The sequence below is a fragment of the Salvelinus fontinalis genome, chromosome 26 (genome assembly GCF_029448725.1).
Source record: "Salvelinus fontinalis isolate EN_2023a chromosome 26, ASM2944872v1, whole genome shotgun sequence".
NCBI classification, from domain to species: Eukaryota; Metazoa; Chordata; class Actinopteri; order Salmoniformes; family Salmonidae; genus Salvelinus; species Salvelinus fontinalis.
In genome coordinates, this window is record NC_074690.1 from 22,019,309 (window position 1) to 22,041,743 (window position 22,435).

Here is a 22,435-nt window from a genome sequence, read left to right on the forward strand (position 1 = left end):
TAAAGATGAAAAAATATATAAAAAAATTAAATAATAAAAAATGACCCTCATGCACCTGAAGAGGCGAGGGGGGAGGTGGACTGAAGAGAGAGAGAAAGAGAGAGAAAGAAAAGGTGTTTGAAAGACAGATAGAGAACACCATGGCTGAAGGAAAGAAATACTCCCAGAATGGCAATCATTTGTTTTTATCACTTCAATGACACACTCATTTGTTTCTTATTACGGATATTGATTCATCAATATAATCAAAATGTATTTCTTCATTGTAGCCTCAATACATTCTGTTTTTAAGTAGAGAGCAACACTGTATTCTGCCAAGTTTGTATGTGTGTAGCAAACCCCACACTGTGAAACCCCCACACCGTACCGTCCCTGAATCACAGAGCTTCTGTTCTTTTCAGCAGAAACATCATTAGCCTCCTTCCTTCCCTTGTAGACATGAAAACCACTGTGCGCGCACACACACACACACACCTCCTCGCCCCTGGACCTGGTCTCCCGGCAGTTGGGGAGACATGCTTCGTGGGAATGTAAAGCTCTTAAATATGTGTTTGGCTGTGTGAGCTGTGTGTGTGCGTGGATAGTTGTGGGGATCTGGCAGCCTAGCAGAGGTAATGACGCTGTGTCTATCCTCTGTCTGCCCCGCCTCAGCAGCCTCTCTCTCTCTCTCTCTCTCTCTCGCTCTCTCTCTCTGTATACAAAACATTGCGAACACCTGCTCTTTCCATGACATAGACTGACCAGATGAAAACTATGATCCTATATTGATGTCACTTTTTAAATCCACTTCAATCTGTGTAGATACTCTTAATGATCGGCTATGAAAAGCCAACTGACATTTACTCCTGAGGTGCTGACTTGCTACACCCTCGATAACTACTGTGATTATTATTATTTGACCATGCTGGTCATTTATAAACATTTGAACATCTTGGCCATGTTCTGTTATAATCTCTACCCGGCACAGCCAGAAGAGGACTGGCCACCCCTCAAAGCCTGGTTCCTCTCTAGGTTTCTTCCTAGGTTTTGGTCTTTCTAGGGAGTTTTTCCTAGCCACCGTGCTTCTACACCTGCATTGCTTGCTGTTTGGGGTTTTAGGCTGGGTTTCTGTACAGCACTTCGAGATATTAGCTGATGTACGAAGGGCTATATAAAATAAACTTGATTTGATTTTGATTTGATTTAGATGAAGTGGAGGAGACAGGTTAAAGAAGCATTTTTAAGCTTTGAGACAATTGAGACATGGATTGTGTATGTGTCATTCAGAGGGTGAATGGGCAAGACAAAAAATGTAAGTGCCTGTGTTTGTGTCAAGAATTGCAATGCTGCTGGGTTTTTCATGCTCAACAGTTTTCCAACTTGACACAACTGTGGGAAGCATTGGAGTTAACATGGCCCGGCATCCCTGTGGAACGCTTTCGACACCTTGTAGAGTGGGGGGAGGGGGTGTTTGGTATACTCAGTGTATATCTCTCTCTCTGTCTCGCTCTCTCTCTTTTTATACATCTTTCTCTCTATCACTCTGGGCCCCTGCTCTCTCTGTTGGTGAGCATGCTTCTGTGCACTGACCACGGCTGAAGAATAGAGGAGAGGGGGAGGACATCAAGCTGGGAGGGAGGGAGCTTGGAAGAATGGAAATTGCATAGAAATTTGGTTTGTGAGATGTGCTTCGATATTTATATATTTGTTCAAGTATTTGGTCTTGTTTGTGTGCATGCATCTGTCTGTCTATCCGTGTGTGTGAGTAGCAGGTTGACATTTATTAGGATGAATCTTGTCCTGGAGGCAGAGCTGAGCGTTTTCCGCTGGATGGGCCAGCCGCAAAGTCAAAATTGTCTGTATCGTAAAAACTTCATGAAAACAAATATTAGCTTTTTGGTCTTAATTTTAAGGTTATGATTAGGCATGAGGTTAGCAGTGTGGTTAGGGTTAGGTTTAAAATCCGATTTTGTGGCTTGGCCAGTTAGTAGCCACTCCGCAGAGCTGCCTCCAGGACAAGATTCATCCCAATAAATGCCAACCTGCGTGTGAGTGCGTGTCTCTTTATGGCATTCACATTTGAGCTAATAAAGAACTAGGATATAGCAGAAAGTTGGAACTGAAACATACATTGAAAGGTTTAAAAAGGTTTACAAGAGGCACTTAACTGACCTTCATATCAGCCCACAGTCAATTACGAAAGGCCACTCTGAAATGGCTCATAATAGACACAGACACGCAGACCTTAAATGTATTTTCTCTGAACAACAACCAATTGACGTGAGCTAAAAGCCTATGTGCGGAGAAGGACGATTTGATCAATGTCCACACAAACAAACCCAGACCAAACGCCCACCTGTTGCTAACGGCTCGCCTATAAAGAAGTCCGCATCGCTTCCTCAACATTTTTAAAGAGCTAAAACACAGAATATTTGTATTAGGCTCATTATTCATAAATGTGAAGACAGCTACCCTCATTCAAACTACCTGCAAAATGCATCTTAAAAAGCTTAGAAGAGCATGGGAGCTTTATAATGCACTATAATGCCTCATACAGCATTATACGTGCCCTTATAAGGCATTATATGTGTGTGCCTCATACAAAGTGTTACCTAACTGTCTATCCTTTTAGTGTCTACATTTGTAAAGTACACACAATAACACATAATCATTTCCCTCTTGAACAGAAGCTGTTTGATTTACAATCCAGGTACAGTAGGTTATCAGAAAATTGACCTGCCCTTGTGTTTTGGAGAGCCCTGTTTGTAGTTAGATGTGGTGCATCTCAGTGGGACGGGGGCTTTGACTGGGCCTACCTACCTGCAGTATCCCTCCCTGGATAAATTACTACATACAGACTCACCACTCACCAAGATATTCCAATAAAAATCTGAAATGTATAGATTAGTTTTTGTCCGCTATATTCGTAAAAGAAGCTCTGCGGTCTCAATAACCTTTTATTATGGGTGAAGGAAAGATTGGTGATTTTCCCAGGAACAGCATGATAGAAAATGTATTATTGTGTGCAATTGTATGATTGTTATGTCATTATTCTGTGATCCATTGGGCCTTTTGAATGGCTGTAGAATAATAGAGCAGTACTAGAGCAGTAAATACACACACTCTCTCCTCTCTGACTGTGGTTGCTCCCGGTTACACTTCAACATGTTTTTCCTCCTCTAAATGGCCGTGGCTCTCCCTAAGTGTTCCACTGAACGATGCTCCCTAGGTGTTTACACGCAATTTCATTCACTGAAAGCACTCTGTCACATCTCTGTTCGCTCCACACACACACACACACACCACACACCACACACCACACACCACACACACACACACACACACACACACACACACACACACACACACACACACACACACACACAGCAGCAGCAGCAGCACTTCACAGAGAAACTAAGGAATGGTATCCCTGACTCACTCATTTGGCCAACAAACCGCAAAGACATCTTTCAGGTGTTTTATTTTCTCTTGTTTTTTTTCTAAATTCCCTGATCAATGTGAGTTTATAATCAGGCCTGTATCAGAGTTATTTTCATCAGTGGTGTAAAGTACTTAGGTAAAACTACTTTAAAGTACTACTTACAGTTTTTTACAATCACTTTGACACTAATTTCAGAATCTTGATGTCATTTTTCAAAACTCTAGACACAAAACTCACAACCAATGATCATAATGCAAATTTTTAAAAACTCTTAACACTTTTTCCAATTGCTTGGATACAATACACATAAAGCTAAGATCATTTGTTCATTGAATTAAAATCACCTGTTCAAAATGACACAACATAACATCAAAGTATTACCATTTCAAAATTCAATTCGCACATTACATCTGAAATGACTGTCTATTCATTTCATTACCATGATCTAACTATCAATTGATACAACTGCTCAAAATTATAAGTAACTGTTGCATTACTCTTAATGCATAGTTTTATGGAAACTGACAAACAATATTCCATGTTTAGATCATGAAAGTTTCAGGATAACGAGATCCATTGACACCAATTACCGTGGAACATGAACCAATTGCACTACATTGTCTATGGATGTAATATTTCATCATCAGTCTTTATCAGACACTGTTTCTATGGTCCCACCCCAAGTTTTCAGATTTGACATTACTGTACACTCACCGGCCACTTTATTAGGTACATCTATCTAGTACTGGGTAGGACCGCCTTTTGCCTCCACACAGCCTGAATTATTCACGGTGTTGTACGTTAAGAGATGCCCTTCTGCACACCACTGTTTTACAGTTTTTTTCAACTGCTTACACATAAAATCTTTTCATGTCACAGAATTTTTGAAAACTCTCACTCGAAGTGCAAAACTACACACCAAATATCCAAAACCATAAGCTATTTCTCAGCCTTTGACTCAGTTGTCAATTGCATAAAACACTTTTTTCAAAACAGTACACACAATTCTCTACCTAAAACACAAAAATCTAACAGGAAGTGACTTGCTTTCCTTTTCCAAACACAACCAATCAAAATGCTACACTTATTCACCAGGTCACACACACACACTCCTCACATGTGCAAACACTAATAACTTAACTGATCACTAACCAATCACTGCTTTACTGTAGTATAGGCCTATAAATAGATCAAAGGTCAGATTACCTGTTTTGAACAATGGATGCCAACAATGGACAGAGAGCAAGAGGAGAAGGAGGGAGAGGAAGAGGAAGAAGAGGACGAGGGCAAAGAAGAGAAGGAAGGAGAGCCATCTCTGATGAGATTAGGGAAACACGTATTGATCATGTGATCAACCACGGTTTGACCGTGAGAGAGGCTGGACTGAGAGTCCAGCCAACTTGAGTCGATTTACAGTGGCGTCCATAATTCGAACCTTCAGAAATGAGAACAGGTATGCAACTATCTAATGACTATCTTAGCATTACAGTAATGTACTGTAAAATACGTATGACTGCATAGTATTGCATAAACATTTGTAACTCTAAGCCATCCATTTACTGCACTGCATTGAATGAATGAGGTTGGTTATCATGCGGCACTACATGTTTTAGTACATTGTTTACAGTTCCTATGCTGAACACATACTGTGTTTGAATTCTGTACAGAGTGGAAAGGCAAATACATCATGGAGGACGAGGACGCTTGTTTACAGATGTACAAGAGACTGCAATTATAAATATGGTTTTGGCCAACAAAGCAATTAGGATTCGAGAGATAAGAGAGCATATCTTGAATAATGACACCATATTTAACAACATCAATGCTGTAAGCCTGTCGACCATACAACGCATCCTCCAACGGCACCGAGTGACGATGAAACAACTTTACAAGGTGCCATTTGAGAGAAACTCTGTCAGAGTCAAGAATATGCGACATGACTTTGTAGAGGTATGTATGCAACACTACTTCCAGTACTTCAGACATACCATATTTACTCATCTGTATATCCTTTTGTCTGTTACAGAGAGTATTGGAGCTGGATGCCCTTGTAATTCGCCATGAATATATTTATGTGGATGAGGTTGGCTTCAACCTCACCAAAACCAGGCGCTGCGGAAGAAATGTAATAAGACAGAGGGCAATTACCAATGTCCCTGGACAGCGTGGGGGTAATATAACTATGTGTGCTGCCATCACTCAAAACGGGGTCCTCCATCACAATGCCACACTGGGTCCGTACAACACCGGCCATATGCTCACTTTTCTGGATGCAATTTACATAATGCTTGTCCCTGATCCAGATCAGGAGCCTGCTAGATTTGTGGTTTTATGGGACAATGTTAGTTTTCACCGGGCTGTTCTGGTCCAAAACTGGTTTGCCACCCATCCACAATTTGCAGTTTTGTACCTACCCCCATATTCACATTTTCTAAATCCCATAGAGGAATTCTTCTCAGCCTGGCGCTGGAAAGTGTATGATCGCCAACCCTATGCCCGCATGCCGCTTCTCCAGGCAATGGAGGACGCATGTGGGGACATAGAGGTTGCCTCTGTCCAAGGTTGGATACGCCATGCTAGGAGATGCTTCCCTCGATGTTTGGCAAGAGAAAACGTATCTTGTGATGTGGATGAAGTATTGTGGCCAGACCCAGAAGAGATGAAGCGTAGCTTAGCACTGGTGCTAATATATGCATATTATTATTAGTGTTGGATAGAAAACGCTGAAGTTTCTAAAAATGTTTGAATCATGTCTGTGACTATAACAGAACTTATTTGGCAGGCAAAACCCCGAGGACAAACCTTTCAGATTTTTTTTTTTTTAGGTCACTCTCTTTTCAATGGGAATCCAGATTTCTAAGGGACCTTCCTGCAGCTCCTATCGCTTCCACTGGATGTCAACAGTCTTTAGAAATTGGTTGAGGTTTTTCCTTTGAGAAATGAAGAAGTTGCCATGTTCAGAATGAGGCTTGAGTGAAGTGTACTGTTTGTTAGAGTCGCGTGACCAGAAAGCATGCTACACATTGTTTTCCTCCAGTATTGAACACAGATCATCCCGTCTTCAATTCTATTTATTATTTACGTTAAAGAAATAGCTAAAGTTGTATTACAAAAGTAGTTTGAAAAGTTTGGACAATGCTTACAGGTAACTTTTGAGATATTTTGTAGTCACGTTGTGCAAGGTGGAACCGGTGTTTTTCTGGATCAAACGCGCCAAATAAATGGACATTTTGGATATATATCGACGGAATTAATCAAACAAAAGGACCATTTGTGATGTTTATGGGACATATTGGAGTGCCAACAGAAGAAGCTCGTCAAAGTTAAAGCATGAGTTATATCTTTATTTCTGCGTTTTGTGTCGTGCCGGGAGGGTTGAAATATGATGGTCTGTGTTTGTTTGCTTGGTTGCTATCCTCAGATAATAGCATTGTTTGCTTTTGCCGAAAAGCATTTTTGAAATCTGACACGTTGGCTGGATTCACAACAAGTGTAGCTTTAATTTGGTATATTGAATGTGTGATTTCATGAAAGTTGAATTTTTATAGTAATTTATTTGAATTTGGCGCTCTGCATTTTCACTGGATGTTGGCCAGGTGGGACGCTACCTTCCCACATATCCCAGAGAGGTTAACCCATACTCTCCTTTCCTTAACCCGATTGAGGAATTTTTCTCCACATGGAGGTGGAAGGTACAGTGGGGCAAAAAAGTATTTAGTCAGCCACCAATTGTGCAAGTTCTCCCACTTAAAAAGATGAGAGAGGCCTGTAATTGTCATTAAAGGTACACTTCAACTATGACAGACAAAATGAGGGGAAAAAATCCAGAAAATCACATTGTAGGATTTTTATTTGCAAATTATGGTGGAGTTTTGAGTTTTGTGTCTAGAGTTTTGAAAAATTACCACAAGGTTCTGAAATTAGTGCCAAAGTGATTGTAAAAAACTGTAAGTTGTTCTTTGGGGGTATCTGTACTTTACTTTACTATTTATGTTTTCGATTACTTTTACTTTTACTTCACTACATTCCTAAAGAAAATAATATTTTTACTCCATACATTTTCCCTGAATCCCAAAAGTACTCGTTACATTTTGAATGCATGGCAGGACAGAAAAATTGTCCAATTCACACACTTACAGTATCAAGAAAACGTCCATATTGACTCTGATCTGGCGTACTCACTAAAGGCAAATGCTTAGTTTGTAAATTATGTCTGAGTGTTGGCGTGTGCCCCTGGCTATCCATAAATTTAAAAAAAAATAATAATAATGTTACCGTCTGCTTTGTTTAATATAAGGAATTTTAAATGATTTATACTTATACTTAATTTTGATATTTAAGTATATTTTACCAATTACCTTAACTTTTGATACTTAAGTATATTTTAAACCAAATACTTTTAGACTTTTACTCAAGTAGTATTTTACTGGGTGACTTTCACTTTTCATTTTCTATTAAGGTACTTTTACCACCACTGATTTTCATAGCTTTTTCTCTAAATTCATTTCAATCTCTGCATTTACAGATAGATATCCAACTCATTTAAAATCACTCAATTAGCTTTGTACCAGGCTCTCAGTTGTGTGTGTGTGTGATGCGCGTGAACGTGTGCATGTGTGCGTGTGTGTGTGCATGAGTGTGCATGCCTGTGTGCGTGTGAGCAAGCATGTGTGTATTCATGCGTGTGTGTTTTCAGTAGCTGTTCTTTGTCATGATAAAGCCCTCTGGTCTCCCATAGCCAAGCCACTTTGGTTTGAGGCTATAACAGCTGATTAATTAGCACACACACAAACTCTACAGGGATATAAATATATCAAGGCTGCTACTGCGTCTCGTTGTCCCCCAGACCCATCCATTAGCTGGAGAATAGACACTGCTGACACAGATTCCAGCGGTTGTCACTCTGGCGCCTTTGATGGGTCCCGGCCCCCAGCCCTGAATGGCTCTGGCTTTTGGCTTTCCTCACCCTGTTGTTGTATCAGTGGAGAGAGAAAGAGAGAAAGGGAAGAGAGGAGTTTTTACTGGAGCTGGCTGATAAAGAAATGTGTTTTGTTAGGTCCTTTTAGTGGCAGACTAGTGAGTGACAGCTGACTGTTTGAAAAGTGAGGGTCATGTTCTATTGCGATATCTCCTTGAGTGAATATGGAGACACAAAAACGTCCAGTTCCGACAGACAGCCTTTGTTAGAACTGAGGTCCTGTTTTTAAGACGACTTTATGTTTTTGTTAGACAAAGAGCCAGCCATTTTGGTGTCAGTCAGACTTCGTTGGTGTCCAACTGACAGAAAACCATCCCTCTGCAATGAATTATCCTTCCAGGAAATCACCATTTTACTGTCACACCACCTAGCGCCACAAATTACTATTATATGGCTTCCCATTCAATTTCCTGGGTTTTTCGTAGTAATGGTGGTGGCGATGATAACGATGCACTCACATTGAATGTCAATGTGGATAGCCTCCCATAAAACGACCCGTACCGACCAGCCCATCCAGGCTTCTTCCCATATGGCACCCTATTCCATATGTAGTGCACTACTTTTGACAAGAGACCTATGGCCCCTGGTCAAATGTAGTGTACGACATAGGGAAACGTAGTGCACTACATAGGGAATAGGGTGCCATTTGGGGTGCAGACCATCCAGAGTGTTGTGTGGTGGGTTCCTGGGGCACGTTTCACCAACCCTCAGTGGAGTCTGAGTGGAGTGGCTGGAGCCTGGTTTTATGTCCTCCCCCTCCTCACATAACCATCCATAGCCATGGAGTGTGACTGTGAATAGGAATGGCTCCTTAGAGAGGAGGGTTCACTAGACGAGGTGAATATATTTCAGGATATAGGATGTGTCTGTGCGTGAGGGCAGGGGAGTTTTCTTAGTCTACATTTTCACTTAAAAGGAAATGGTTAAACAGATAGAGAGAATTGAGTTCTGTCCACACTTTAACTTTGAATTAAACATTGAAATCAGTTTACCATTTGGCTCCTGAACCGTAATTGTATCTTTCTCAGGCTCTGTATCCGTGAGTCTGCAAATTCTCACAGTATCTCGCGGGAACTTGGGACTTATTTATTTTCATAACCATGACAGCATAGTTAAATACCAAGAAGAATAAATGAGCAATGTCACTAAGCAAAACCAAAACAACAATAGTCAGTACAAATGTCATAAACGTAATTTACTTGCGTGGTTTTGCAGTTTGCACTACACCACGACAAGCAACTGGTCATGATGTTATCTAGCTAGCTAGCGAGCTCATTAGCGATGCCAGCTAGCAAATTAGCGAGCTAACATTAGCTAGCTAGCTAGCAGGCCTCAGTAGACCACTAAATCTCGCAAGCCAACAAGTTAGCATCATCAGTCAGGCATTGGACTAAAGCGTTTGCTAGGGGCTACTTAGCTAGCTTGTTCTATTTGGAGCCTAAGTTAATTTGCTAGCTAGTATCACTAACAACAAAGCTAGCTTTCTGGTCCTCTGTTGCTCAGTTGGTAGAGAATGGTGCTTGCAACACCAGGATAGTGGGTTTGATTCCCGAGACCACCCATACATAAAATGTATGCACGCATGATTGTATGTTGCTTCGGATAAAAGCATCTGCTAAATTTCATATATATTCTACATATATAAAACACTACTGTTCAAATGTGTCACGATCGTGTGGAGGATTGACGGACCAAAACGCAGCTTTAGGAAAATAAGCCATCTCCTTTTTATTTATGAAGAAGGCCAACAAAACAAAAACACTTTCACACTAAACAAAACAAGAAAACGATCGTGAAGCTAAACAACGATGTGCACACACTGGCTACAAACGTATCACATAGACAACTACTCACAACAAATGAAAGCCTATGGCTACCCTATATAAGGCTCCCAATCAGAGACAACCGAAATCAGCTGTCTCTAATTGGGAACTCATTCAGGTAACCATAGACTCTCCTAGACAACTAAACATACATAGACAACGCTAGACACATGTATTCAACACAAACCCATATACTACACCCAACAACCCCTTTACCATAGAAACACCCAAAACCAACAAAACACAAACATTCCCCATGTCACACCCTGACTTAACTAAAATAATAAAGAAAACAAAGAATACTAAGGCCAGGGCGTGACATAACCCCCCCTTTAAGGTGCGAACTCCGGGCGCACCATTACACAGTCTAGGGGAGGGTCTGGGTGGGCTTCCATCCACGGTGGCGGCTCCGGCTCTGGTTGTGGTCCCCACGTCACCACAGTCCCTAACCGCCTCCTTAGCTTCCTCCAAATGACCCCCCTCCACATTAACCCCATTGCATTAAGGGGCAGTTCCGGACTAAGGGGCAGCTCCGGACTAAGGGGCAGTACCAGGGTCAGGGGCAGTACCAGGGTAAGGGGCAGTACCAGGGTCAGGGGCAGTACCAGGGTCAGGGGCAGTACCAGGGTCAGGGGCAGTACCAGGGTAAGGGGCAGCACCAGGATAAGGGGCAGCACCAGGATAAGGGGCAGCTCCGGACTGAGGAATGGCAGCTCCGGACTGAGGGACTGCAAATCCGGACTGAGGGACGGCACATGGCTGGCTGACAGATCTGGCTGCTCATGGCTGGCTGACGGATCTGGCTGCTCATGGCTGGCTGACGGATCTGGCTGCTCATGGCTGGCTGACGGATCTGGCTGCTCATGGCTGGCTGACGGATCTGGCTGCTCATGGCTGGCTGACGGATCTGGCTGCTCATGGCTGGCTGACGGATCTGGCTGCTCATGGCTGGCTGACGGATCTGGCTGCTCATGGCTGGCTGACGGATCTGGCTGCTCATGGCTGGCTGACGGATCTGGCTGCTCATGGCTGGCTGACGGATCTGGCTGCTCATGGCTGGCTGACGGATCTGGCTGCTCATGGCTGGCTGACGGATCTGGCTGCTCATGGCTGGCTGACGGATCTGGCTGCTCATGGCTGGCTGACGGATCTGGCTGCTCATGGCTGGCTGACGGATCTGGCCGTGTCATGGCTGGCTGACGGATCTGGCCGTGTCATGGCTGGCTGACGGATCTGGCTGCTCATGGCTGGCTGACGGATCTGGCTGCTCATGGCTGGCTGACGGATCTGGCTGCTCATGGCTGGCTGACGGATCTGGCAGATCCTGTCTGGCTGACGGCTCTGGCAGATCCTGTCTGGCTGGCGGCTCTGGCAGATCCTGTCTGGTTGGCGGCTCTGGCAGATCCTGTCTGGTTGGCGGCTCTGGCAGATCCTGTCTGGTTGGCGGCTCTGGCAGATCCTGTCTGGTTGGCGGCTCTGGCAGATCCTGTCTGGTTGGCGGCTCTGGCAGATCCTGTCTGGTTGGCGGCTCTGGCAGATCCTGTCTGGTTGGCGGCTCTGGCAGATCCTGTCTGGTTGGCGGCTCTGGCAGATCCTGTCTGGTTGGCGGCTCTGGCAGATCCTGTCTGGTTGGCGGCTCTGGCAGATCCTGTCTGGTTGGCGGCTCTGGCAGATCCTGTCTGGTTGGCGGCTCTGGCAGATCCTGTCTGGTTGGCGGCTCTGGCAGATCCTGTCTGGTTGGCGGCTCTAGCGGCTCCTGTCTGACGGACGGCTCTAGCGGCTCCTGTCTGGCTGGCGGCTCTAGCGGCTCCTGTCTGGCTGGCGGCTCTAGCGGCTCCTGTCTGGCTGGCGGCTCTAGCGGCTCCTGTCTGGCTGGCGGCTCTAGCGGCTCCTGTCTGGCTGGCGGCTCTAGCGGCTCCTGTCTGGCTGGCGGCTCTAGCGGCTCCTGTCTGGCGGGCGGCTCTAGCGGCTCCTGTCTGGCGGGCGGCTCTAGCGGCTCCTGTCTGGCGGACGGCTCAGTAGGCTCATGGCAGACGGGCGGCTTTGCAGGCTCATTGCAGACGGATGGCTCAGATGGCGCTGGGGAGACGGATGGCTCAGATGGCGCTGGGGAGACGGATGGCTCAGATGGCGCTGGGGAGACGGATGGCTCAGATGGCGCTGGGGAGACGGATGGCTCAGATGGCGCTGGGGAGACGGATGGCTCAGATGGCGCTGGGGAGACGGATGGCTCAGATGGCGCTTGGCAGACGGGCAGTTCAGGCATCGCTGTGCAGACGGCAGACTCCTGCCGGCTGAGGCGCACTGTAGGCCTGGTGCGTGGTGCCGGGACTGGTGGCACCGGGCTGGGGACACGCATCTCAGGGCTAGTGCGGGGAGCAGCAACAGGACGCACAGGACTCTGGGGACACACAGGAGGCTTGGTGCATGGTTTAGGCACTGGTGGTAAAGGGCTGGAGACACGCACCATATGGCTAGTGCGTGGAGGAGGCACTGGTGGTACTGGGTTGGGGCGGGGAGGTGGCGCCGGAAATACCGGACCGTGCAGGCGTACTGGCTCCCTTGAGCGCTGAGCCTGCCCAACCTTACCTGGTTGTATGCTCCCCGTCGCCTGACCAGTGCGGGGAGGTGGAAAAACCCGCACCGGCCTATGTAGGCGAACCGGGGACACCATGCGTAAGGCTGGTGCCATGTACGCCGGCCCGAGGAGACGCACTGGTGACCAGATGCGTTGGGCCGGCTTCATGACATACGGCTCAACGCTCAGTCTAGCCCGGCCGATACGTGGAGCTGGAATGTACCGAACCGGGCTATGCACGCGTACAGGAGACACCGTGCGCTCTACTGCGTAACACGGTGTCTGCCCGTACTCTCGCTCTCCACGGTAAGTACAGGGAGTAGGCGCAGGTTTCCTACCTGACTTCGCCACACTCCCTTTAAGGCCCCCCCCCAAGAAATTTTTGGGTTGTACTCACGGGCTTCCAGCCTTGTCTCCGTGCTGCCTCCTCATATCGCCTCCTCTCGGCTTTAGCTGCCTCCAGCTCTTCACGAGGAAGGCGATATTCTCCCGGTTGTGCCCACGGCCCCTTACCATCCAGTATCTCCTCCCATGTCCACGAATCCTGTGTAGGTGGGTCCTGTTGCCGCTTTCCATGCCGCTTGGTCCTGTATTGGTGAGTAGTTCTGTCACGATCGTGTGGAGGATTGACGGACCAAAACGCAGCTTTAGGAAAATAAGCCATCTCCTTTTTATTTATGAAGAAGGCCAACAAAACAAAAACACTTTCACACTAAACAAAACAAGAAAACGATCGTGAAGCTAACCAACGATGTGCACACACTGGCTACAAACGTATCACATAGACAACTACTCACAACAAATGAAAGCCTATGGCTACCCTATATAAGGCTCCCAATCAGAGACAACCGAAATCAGCTGTCTCTAATTGGGAACTCATTCAGGTAACCATAGACTCTCCTAGACAACTAAACATACATAGACAACGCTAGACACATGTATTCAACACAAACCCATATACTACACCCAACAACCCCTTTACCATAGAAACACCCAAAACCAACAAAACACAAACATTCCCCATGTCACACCCTGACTTAACTAAAATAATAAAGAAAACAAAGAATACTAAGGCCAGGGCGTGACAAAATGTTTGGGGTCACTTAGAAATGTCCATGTTTTTGAAAGAAAGGCAAATTTTTTTGTCCATGAAAATAACATCAAATTGATCAGAAATACAGTGTAGACATTGTTAATGTTGTAAATGACTATTGTAGCTGGAAACGGCTGATTTTTTATAGAATTATAGAATTTTTTATAGAATATCTACATAGGCGTACAGAGGCCCATTATCATTTTTAAAAGGCTAATTGATCATTAGAAAACCTTTTTGCAACTATGTTAGCACAGCTGAAAACTGTTGTTCTGATTAAAGAAGCAATAAAACTGGCCTTCTTTAGACTAGTTGAGTCTGGAGCATCAACATTTGTGGGTTCGATTACAGGCTCAAAATGGCCAGAAACAAAGAACTGTCTTCTGAAACTAATCAGTCTATTCTTGTTCTCATAAATGAAGGCTATTCCATGTGAGAAATTGCCAATAAACTGAAAATCTCTTACAACGCTGTGTACTACTCCCTTCACAGAACAGCTCAAACTGGCTCTAACCAGAATACAAAGAGGAGTGGGAGGCCCCGGTGCACAACTGAGTACATTAGAGTGTCTAGTTTGAGAAACAGACGCCTCACAAGTCCTCAACTGGCAGTTTCATTAAATAGTACCCTCAAAACGTCTCAACGTCAAGGTTTTTTAAAATGTAATTCTACATTGTAGAGTAATAGTGAAGATATCAAAACTATGAAATAACACATATGTAATCATGTAGTAAGCAACAAAGTGTTAAAAAAATCAAAATATATTTTATATTTGAGATTCTTCAAATAGCCACCCTTTGCCTTGATGACAGCTTTGCACACTCTTGGCATTCTCTCAACCAGCTTCATGAGGTAGTCACCTGGAATGCATTTCAATTAGCAGGTGTGCCTTGTTAAAAGTTTATTTGCGTTTGAGACAATCAGTTGTCTTGTGACAAGGTAGGGGTGGTATACAGAAGACAGCCCTATTCGGTAAAAGACCAAGTCCATATTATGGGAAGAACAGCTCAAATAAGAAAAGAGAAATGACAGTCCATCATTACTTTAAGATGGTCAATCCGGAAAGGTCAGTCAATCCAAAAAACTTAAAGAACTTTGAAAGTTCCTTCAAGTGCAGTTGCAAAACCATCAAGCGCTATGATGAAACTGGCTCTCATGAGGACCGCCACAGGAAAGGAAGACCCAGAGTCCCCTCTGCTGCAGAGGATAAGTTCATTAGAGTAACAGCATTCTACAGCGATACGCCATCCCATCTGGTTTGCACTTAATGGGACTATCATTTGTTGTTCAACAGGACAATGACCCAACACACCTCCAGGCTGTGTAAGGGCTATTTTAACAAGAAAGAGAGTGATGGAGTGCTGCATCAGATGACCTGGCCTCCACAATCACCGACCTCAACCCAATTGAGATGGTTTGGGATGAGTTGGACCGCAGAGTGAAGGAAAAGCAGCCAACAAGGGCTCAGCATATGTGGAAACTCCTTCAAGACTGTTGGTAAAGCAATCCAAGTGAAGCTGGTTGAGAGAATGCCAAGAGTGTGCAAAGCTTTCAAGGCAAAGGGTGACTACTTTGAAGAATCTAAAATTTGATTTGTTTAACACTTTTTGGTTACTACATGATTCCATATGTGTTATTTGATAGTTTTGACGTCTTCACTATTATTTTACAATGTAGAAAATAGTCAAAATAAAGAAAACCCTTGAATGAGTAGGTGTGTCCAATCTTTTGCTGGTACTGTATATTAGCTAGCTAGTATCATTAACAATGTAGCTAACTAGCTAGCGTCGCTAACAACGTAGCTAGCTAATGACAAAGAGAGCTGTTGCTAGGTGTGGGGTAGTGCAAATTGCACAACCATGTAAGTTAACACAGTTTTTGACAGTTGTAGTGGCTAGTGTTTGGTTTGGTTTGTTTTGTTTTGCTTAGTGATTATGCTAATTAATAATTTGGGGTATCTATGCAGTTAACCCAGGCCAGGTTATGAAAATAAACATAAATTCCGACGCGATGCTGTGAGATATATGACATTGCTGATTTGAGTGCTGTAGCCCTTGTTGATTTTTTTCCCTCTATTTGAATGAAGTACGTAAGTACTTCATTCCATTGCTTACTTGGACACAATGGTCACACTCTCTTTTTTCTAAAAAGCATCTTTACCATTCCACCATTGTCCCTCTCTATCTCCCAGAGCCTGCTCAGCTTTGGCCCCTACCTCCTGGTGAAGACAGAGGTCCTGGCTAAGTACAAGAAGAAACAGAAGGATGCCAACAACAACTTTGTGGGCGACACTAGTCCCTGCTGTGAAGGTGAGAGAGAGGCTGACTGGATTACAAATAACACTCTGTTTTGTCTTTATTTTGTTTTCTAAGACAATGGCAGACTGCAATAAATCGTCTCAAGCTCCAAATCCGGGCTCGCGAGCTAACGGTTTCAGACTTCTGCTTTAGTGTTTGTGATAGTACATCTGTTTCTGTCACGTTCCTTGGAATGAGCGGACCAAGATGCAGCGTGGTATGTTTCCATCCTTTATTTCGGAAGAGAAACTTAAAACTTCTACTTGGTCACAATCCCGGATCAGGGAGCACCCCCATCAGTAAAAAAGCTGACTAGCATAGCCTAGCATAGCGTCACAAGTAAATACTAGCATCTAAATATCATTAAATCACAAGTCCAAGACACCAGATGAAAGATACACATCTTGTGAATCCAGCCATCATTTCTGATTTTTAAAATATTTTACAGGGAAGACACAATGTGTAAATCTATTAGCTAACCACGATAGCAAAAGACACAACTTTTTTTTCCCACCATTTTTTCCCTGCATAGGTAGCTATCACAATTTCGACCAAATAAAGATATAAATAGCCACTAACCAAGAAACAACTTAATCAGATGACAGTCTGATAACATATTTATTGTATAGCATTTGTTTTGTTAGAAAAATGTGCATATTTCAGGTATAAATCATAGTTTACCATTGCAGCCACCATCACAACTCTCACCAAAGCAACTAGAATAACAACAGAGACCATCGTGTGTTTCCTAAATACTCATCATAAAACATTTCTGAAAAATACACAGCGTACAGCAAATGAAAGACAAACATCTTGTGAATCCAGCCAATATTTCAGATTTTTGAAGTGTTTTACAGCGAAAACACAATATAGCATTATATTAGCTTACTACAATAGCCAACCACACAACAGCATTGATTCAGGCCAACAATAGCGATAACGAATAAACCAGCAAAAGATATTGTTTTTTTCACTAACCTCAAACTTCTTCAGATGACAGTCCTATAACATCATATTACACAATACATATAGAGTTTGTTCGAAAATGTGCATATTTAGCGGCACAAATCGTGGTTATACAATGAGAAAAGTAGCCAAGCTGCCAACAATATGTCGGGAGAAATCTTGGGAGAGGCACCTAGTCTAATCAGTAACTAATCCTAAACTTGACAAAAAAATACAGGTTGGACAGCAAATGAAAGATACATTAATTCTTAATGCCATCGCTGTGTTAGATTTTTAAAATTAACGTTACTACGACATACAGCGTGCGTTAAAGTGAGACCGCACCGAGATTAATGGCGGAATATGAGTTTTACATTTTTCAACAGAACAACGAATTAACATCATAAATAGTTCTTACTATTTGATGAACTCCCATCAGAATCTTGGGCAAGTTGTCCTTTTTCCAAAAGAATCGTTGCTCGGTTGTAGATTGTCGTCTTCAACGTTCGAATTAGCAGTAAACATTAGCCATGTGGCAAAGACGTGCCCAACTCACTAAAACGCAGCACTAATAAATATCCGAAAATCGCAATATACTGATATAAACTGATATAACTCGGTTTAATATAACAACATTATGATGTCTTTAACACCTATATCGAATAAAAACAGAGACGGATATATCTAAGGGCTATAACGGGAGCTTTCTAGAACGACAGCCAGAGGTCCTTTTTGCGTCATGGCGAAGAGAACAAAGGACGGACCTCATGTTGCCAGCCCATTTATAAGCTCTCAGATCTGCCTAGCAACACCATTTCAATTCTCACTATTCGCTGACATCCAGGGGAAGGCGTATGCAGTGCATCTCAACCAATAGAAGACAGGCAGATTTATAAACGGATCTCAGAACAGCCGGCAGATTTCAGCATTCTCACATCCTCATTGGAAAATTGCTCTAACTCCAGTTCTGTTTTCCTCACAGATATAATTCAAACAGTTTTAGAAACTAGAGAGTGTTTTCTATCCAATAGTAATAATAATATGCATATTGTACGAGCAAGAATTGAGTACGAGGCAGTTTAATTTGGGAACAAAATTATTACAAAGTGCCAACAGCACCCCCTATTGAGAAAAGGTTTTTAAAGAACAAAACAACAAAAACGAACAAACGAAACGTGAAGCTATAAATAATGCTCACAGCAACTATACATATACAAGATCCCACAAAGCACAATGGGAAAATGGCTACCTAAATATAATCCCCAATCAGAGACAATGATAAACAGCTGCCTCTGATTGGGAACCATACTAGGCCAACATAGAAATGTAATTCACCTAGATGACCCACCCTTATTCACACCCCGACCTAACCAACATAGAGAATAAAAGCTCTCTATGGTCAGGGCGTGACAGTTTCTAATGAAGGGATGTTGCGACCATTCTAAGGTCCTTTCAAGCCAATAAAAGCATGGGTAAGACTTTAGATTTTTTAATTTTTGTTAGCATATAAAGCATTCCAGAGCATGTTATTGTTCTGTCCTGTCCTTCAGCCAGACTTGTAAATAACTAGTTATGCTTGTTGATGTCAGACTAGTGACTCACTGTGATTGTTGTTGTTATTTCCCCTGCAAGGTGTGATCGCCAGGGTTCTGAAGCACATCAGGTCCTACTTAGAGTTGGACAACCAGGAGCAGGTGATCTCTCTGATCGATGAGGAGATGTGCATCAACTGTGGGAAATGTTACATGACCTGCAATAACTCAGGATACCAGGTACTAATATACTGTACACATATAAACACTCACACACACAGCCTAGCCTACTGTGAATGTGGTTTTTCTCAAAAGTCAATAGGAATCCTATTGCTTATTTGGTCCTTATTTGGTCCTCTGTTTGAATGTAGCACTCTTGTATTGTTTATTTAACTATCCTCTAACTTGAGTGAGATACACTCATATGGTGCAGTAAAACACTGTTCCTTCCTGTAAGACTCTAGTTGAGTGATTGAGTTCACCTGTTCTCGTGACAGGATGCTGCTAAACCACTGTGGTCATGTTGCAGACTAATCTTTTTCTGTTCTCTTTTTTCTCTCTCCATCCACCCAGTAGATAGGGAGGATGAGTCCTCTCCTATGGAGAGCCGATAATTGCTCTAATGTAATAGCTTTTTTTTTCTCTGCTTCCTCTTCTTTTGCAGGCTATTACGTTTGACCCTGAGACCCATTTCCCAGTAATCACTGACAGCTGTACCGGCTGCACTCTCTGCCTCAGCATCTGCCCCATCATCGGCTGCATCAAAATGGTTACCAGGCCAACACTGTACGTGCCTAAGAGGGGGCTGCCTCAAGCTGTTAATCCGGTTTTCTAAAGGCTAGAACAGGGCCATGTTCATTAGGCGCAAAACGGAAGAAAATGTATTGAAACAGGGAGACATTACTTGGGCTAGTCCAATGAGAAATGGTCATTTTCGTTTCCTGTTGCGAAATGTTTTAAAACGTTTTCTACTGTGTGCTCTAATGAATATGACCCATGCTTTACCTGACCACCGTAGAGCGGAGGGGGGAGAAGAGAAGGAAAGGACCAATGTCTCCCTCACACCATTGATTGGCCACGTAATTGCATAGTGAAAAATTACCTTTATTATGAACATTTATAATTATCTAGAAGCAGTAATTACCTTATTTTCCCAAGCCAATTATTCTGAAATAGTTAGTGTTATTTCTAAAACAATGGCTTGCAATGTGGGGTTTGGTGTTTTGTCTGCCCTGCTGGAATTGATAGAGATTGTGTGTTGAAGTTGCCATGGTTCAGTTCAAGGTGCATACTGATAATCATATTCATTGATTATCATCTTTTGGACCAGTGGAAATTGCAATGCACTGTTGTTCAAAGACAGATGAATGCAATCATGGTGTACAGGTCATAGTTCTGTTATATTAAGTATGTTAATAATGAACTGGGTGATAATAGCAAAGTGTTTGGTGGAAATCAGGACTCTATTCAATCTGTATCGCTAAGTATTACAGATTGCGCGATAAAAATGTAAAGGTCATTTCTGATTAAGCCGACATGCAGCGCTTACCATGAATGCAGTCTCCGATAACGTGTGAACATTGGTTTTAAATTTCAAATATGCTGTAACGCTGAACTTCCACGATACGGATTGAGTAGAGCCCTTAATATATTTTGGGATGACTTGAATTTGAAACAGATTTTCCTGTGATTTTGTGTATATTCTTTAAGGCGATCATATGCCTTTTAGCTTGATGTATTGATGAGTAGAAAAATAGCACTGAAGAACATGAATAATGTTTTGTGCATTATAGGTTTAGACTGGTTTTATATACATTTTAGGGAAATTGTATTAAATTGTCATTTTTTTTATTTAATAATCATATTTCTGACAATCATATAACCTGCAATTTAGGTATATATGTGAGGGACTTCAAGATCAGACACCTACTCAATTATATGTGAACACTTTTAGAGAAAATCCATAAATCTTATGCCCTATTCATAATTAATGAACAGACTGGTTTGAAAAACAAAACATTTTTTGTTGTGTTAATGCAATCTCTCCACAATTCCCTTTTTCTTTTCGCTCTTAAGTTTTTCCCCAAAAATTCCCAAACAAACACCCAATGCTGTGTATTGGGTAAGCTGTTGAGTTAATTAAAATGCTATCGCTGTCATCTCTGGATAAGGGTAGTCGCTCCATGAAAGGGTATTATTTGAAAATTATTTTACATACTTGTTTGAAATAGTAGACAGACGCTGAAATTGGTAATTTCATATGTTCTTATGTCTTATGTTAACTATTTAAAAGAGAGCAGCATCTCCATAATTCATTTTTTAAGCCGATTTAAGACATTTCACCAAGAGGCCAATTCCGACCGAGTTAAACGCCCGTAAATGCAAAGGAATTCCCTTTTTATGCACTTTTCTCTCTACGTGTATTCTGACCTTGAACTAAAGCATGAGAATAGCTGTTCCATTACGCACATTTTAAAATGTATGGCCTTTTAACTTACAGCAATGGGCACTCTCGAATGTCTTAATTATATGCTACCCCAGCTTTCTCTGTTTCCTATTTCTATTGTGTTAAATATTAGTCACTATTAGTATCGACTGTCAGTAGGCCTAATAACCACACATATTCAACTGTCAATTTACTGTTAGTTCCATTCAGTTGGTATAGCCTACATTATCATTCCATTTAATTACATTGCTTTGTTTACTTTCACTTGCTTCCTCTGTAAACAACGTCACAGGCATGTGGTTGTTGCTGAGGATCATTAGTAAGAGTTGATAAAAATAAAAATAAATGACATGTAGGCTAATTAAATCGTTATGAAGCGGAGGGCAGACGAGCCATAACAGTTTGAACCAGACGCACACAGTTCCATGGTTAGTGTAAGGAATAGACAAGGCTACTAGTGTACATTATTCTCCCTATTATAATTCTATATATACACACTAATCTTCCAACATTAACATGGATTAAAAAGCTGAATGTGGCAATTTTCAGAATGAATCAAGCCACTGTTTTCTTTCTAATGTGCTTAAAGGCTCTCCAAACCAGTTTTTTGTGATTCATAAAAACTTTCCTAACCCTAAATAATCCACAAGATCAAAGCATTTTTTAATCTACCAATTGGAGCTGAAATGGAGATGAATATGTATATATTTAGAAGGCTTTCTTTCATTGATCCCTAATATTCTGAACCTGTTCTCTCTATATATTCTAGTGAGTCTGTCGCCAAAATTCTAACTCAAAGGTACAACGTATTTTAAAGGGATGGCTTAAGATAAATGTACTGAAAACCGTATTGAATGAAAATCCAGGAGAAAATCTGTTGGCCAGCAAGTGGGGGGGTTTTCAGCAGGTGAATAACATTTATTCAGCGCGTGCAAGGTAACCACACCTGCAAAGCCTGGTACGAACCTGCATAAGGTAAGTCTAAATACCATATACTAAAAACTGCGCAGGAAAGGTGTGCTTAAGAAAGGTGTAATTTCCTAAGTAGGAATAGGGCCCTAAATGACCACCTTTAATATGACAATATTTAGTCAATGGCTCTGAAAACATATCACACTTGCACTAAAGGGCAATAAAGGTATGCACACATTCATATTCAGGGGATATGTTGGGATTTTGAAGGTGGTGGAACAGACTTCAAAATTGGTTCCTCTATCAGCACATTTATTTTTACAGATATCCATTTAGTTCTCAGTGTATGCTGTCTCCACCAGTGAATGGTCTCTACCATTCCACCTCTTCAAATACATACACTCTTCGAA

At 42.5% G+C, this 22,435-nt stretch overlaps 1 pseudogene; it reads left to right on the top strand.

Annotated features, from left to right (window-relative positions):
• Window positions 1–21,212, top strand: part of LOC129824595 (dihydropyrimidine dehydrogenase [NADP(+)]-like) — a 197,267-nt pseudogene extending 176,055 nt beyond the window's left edge.
• Window positions 21,213–22,435: the final 1,223 nt, after the last annotated feature.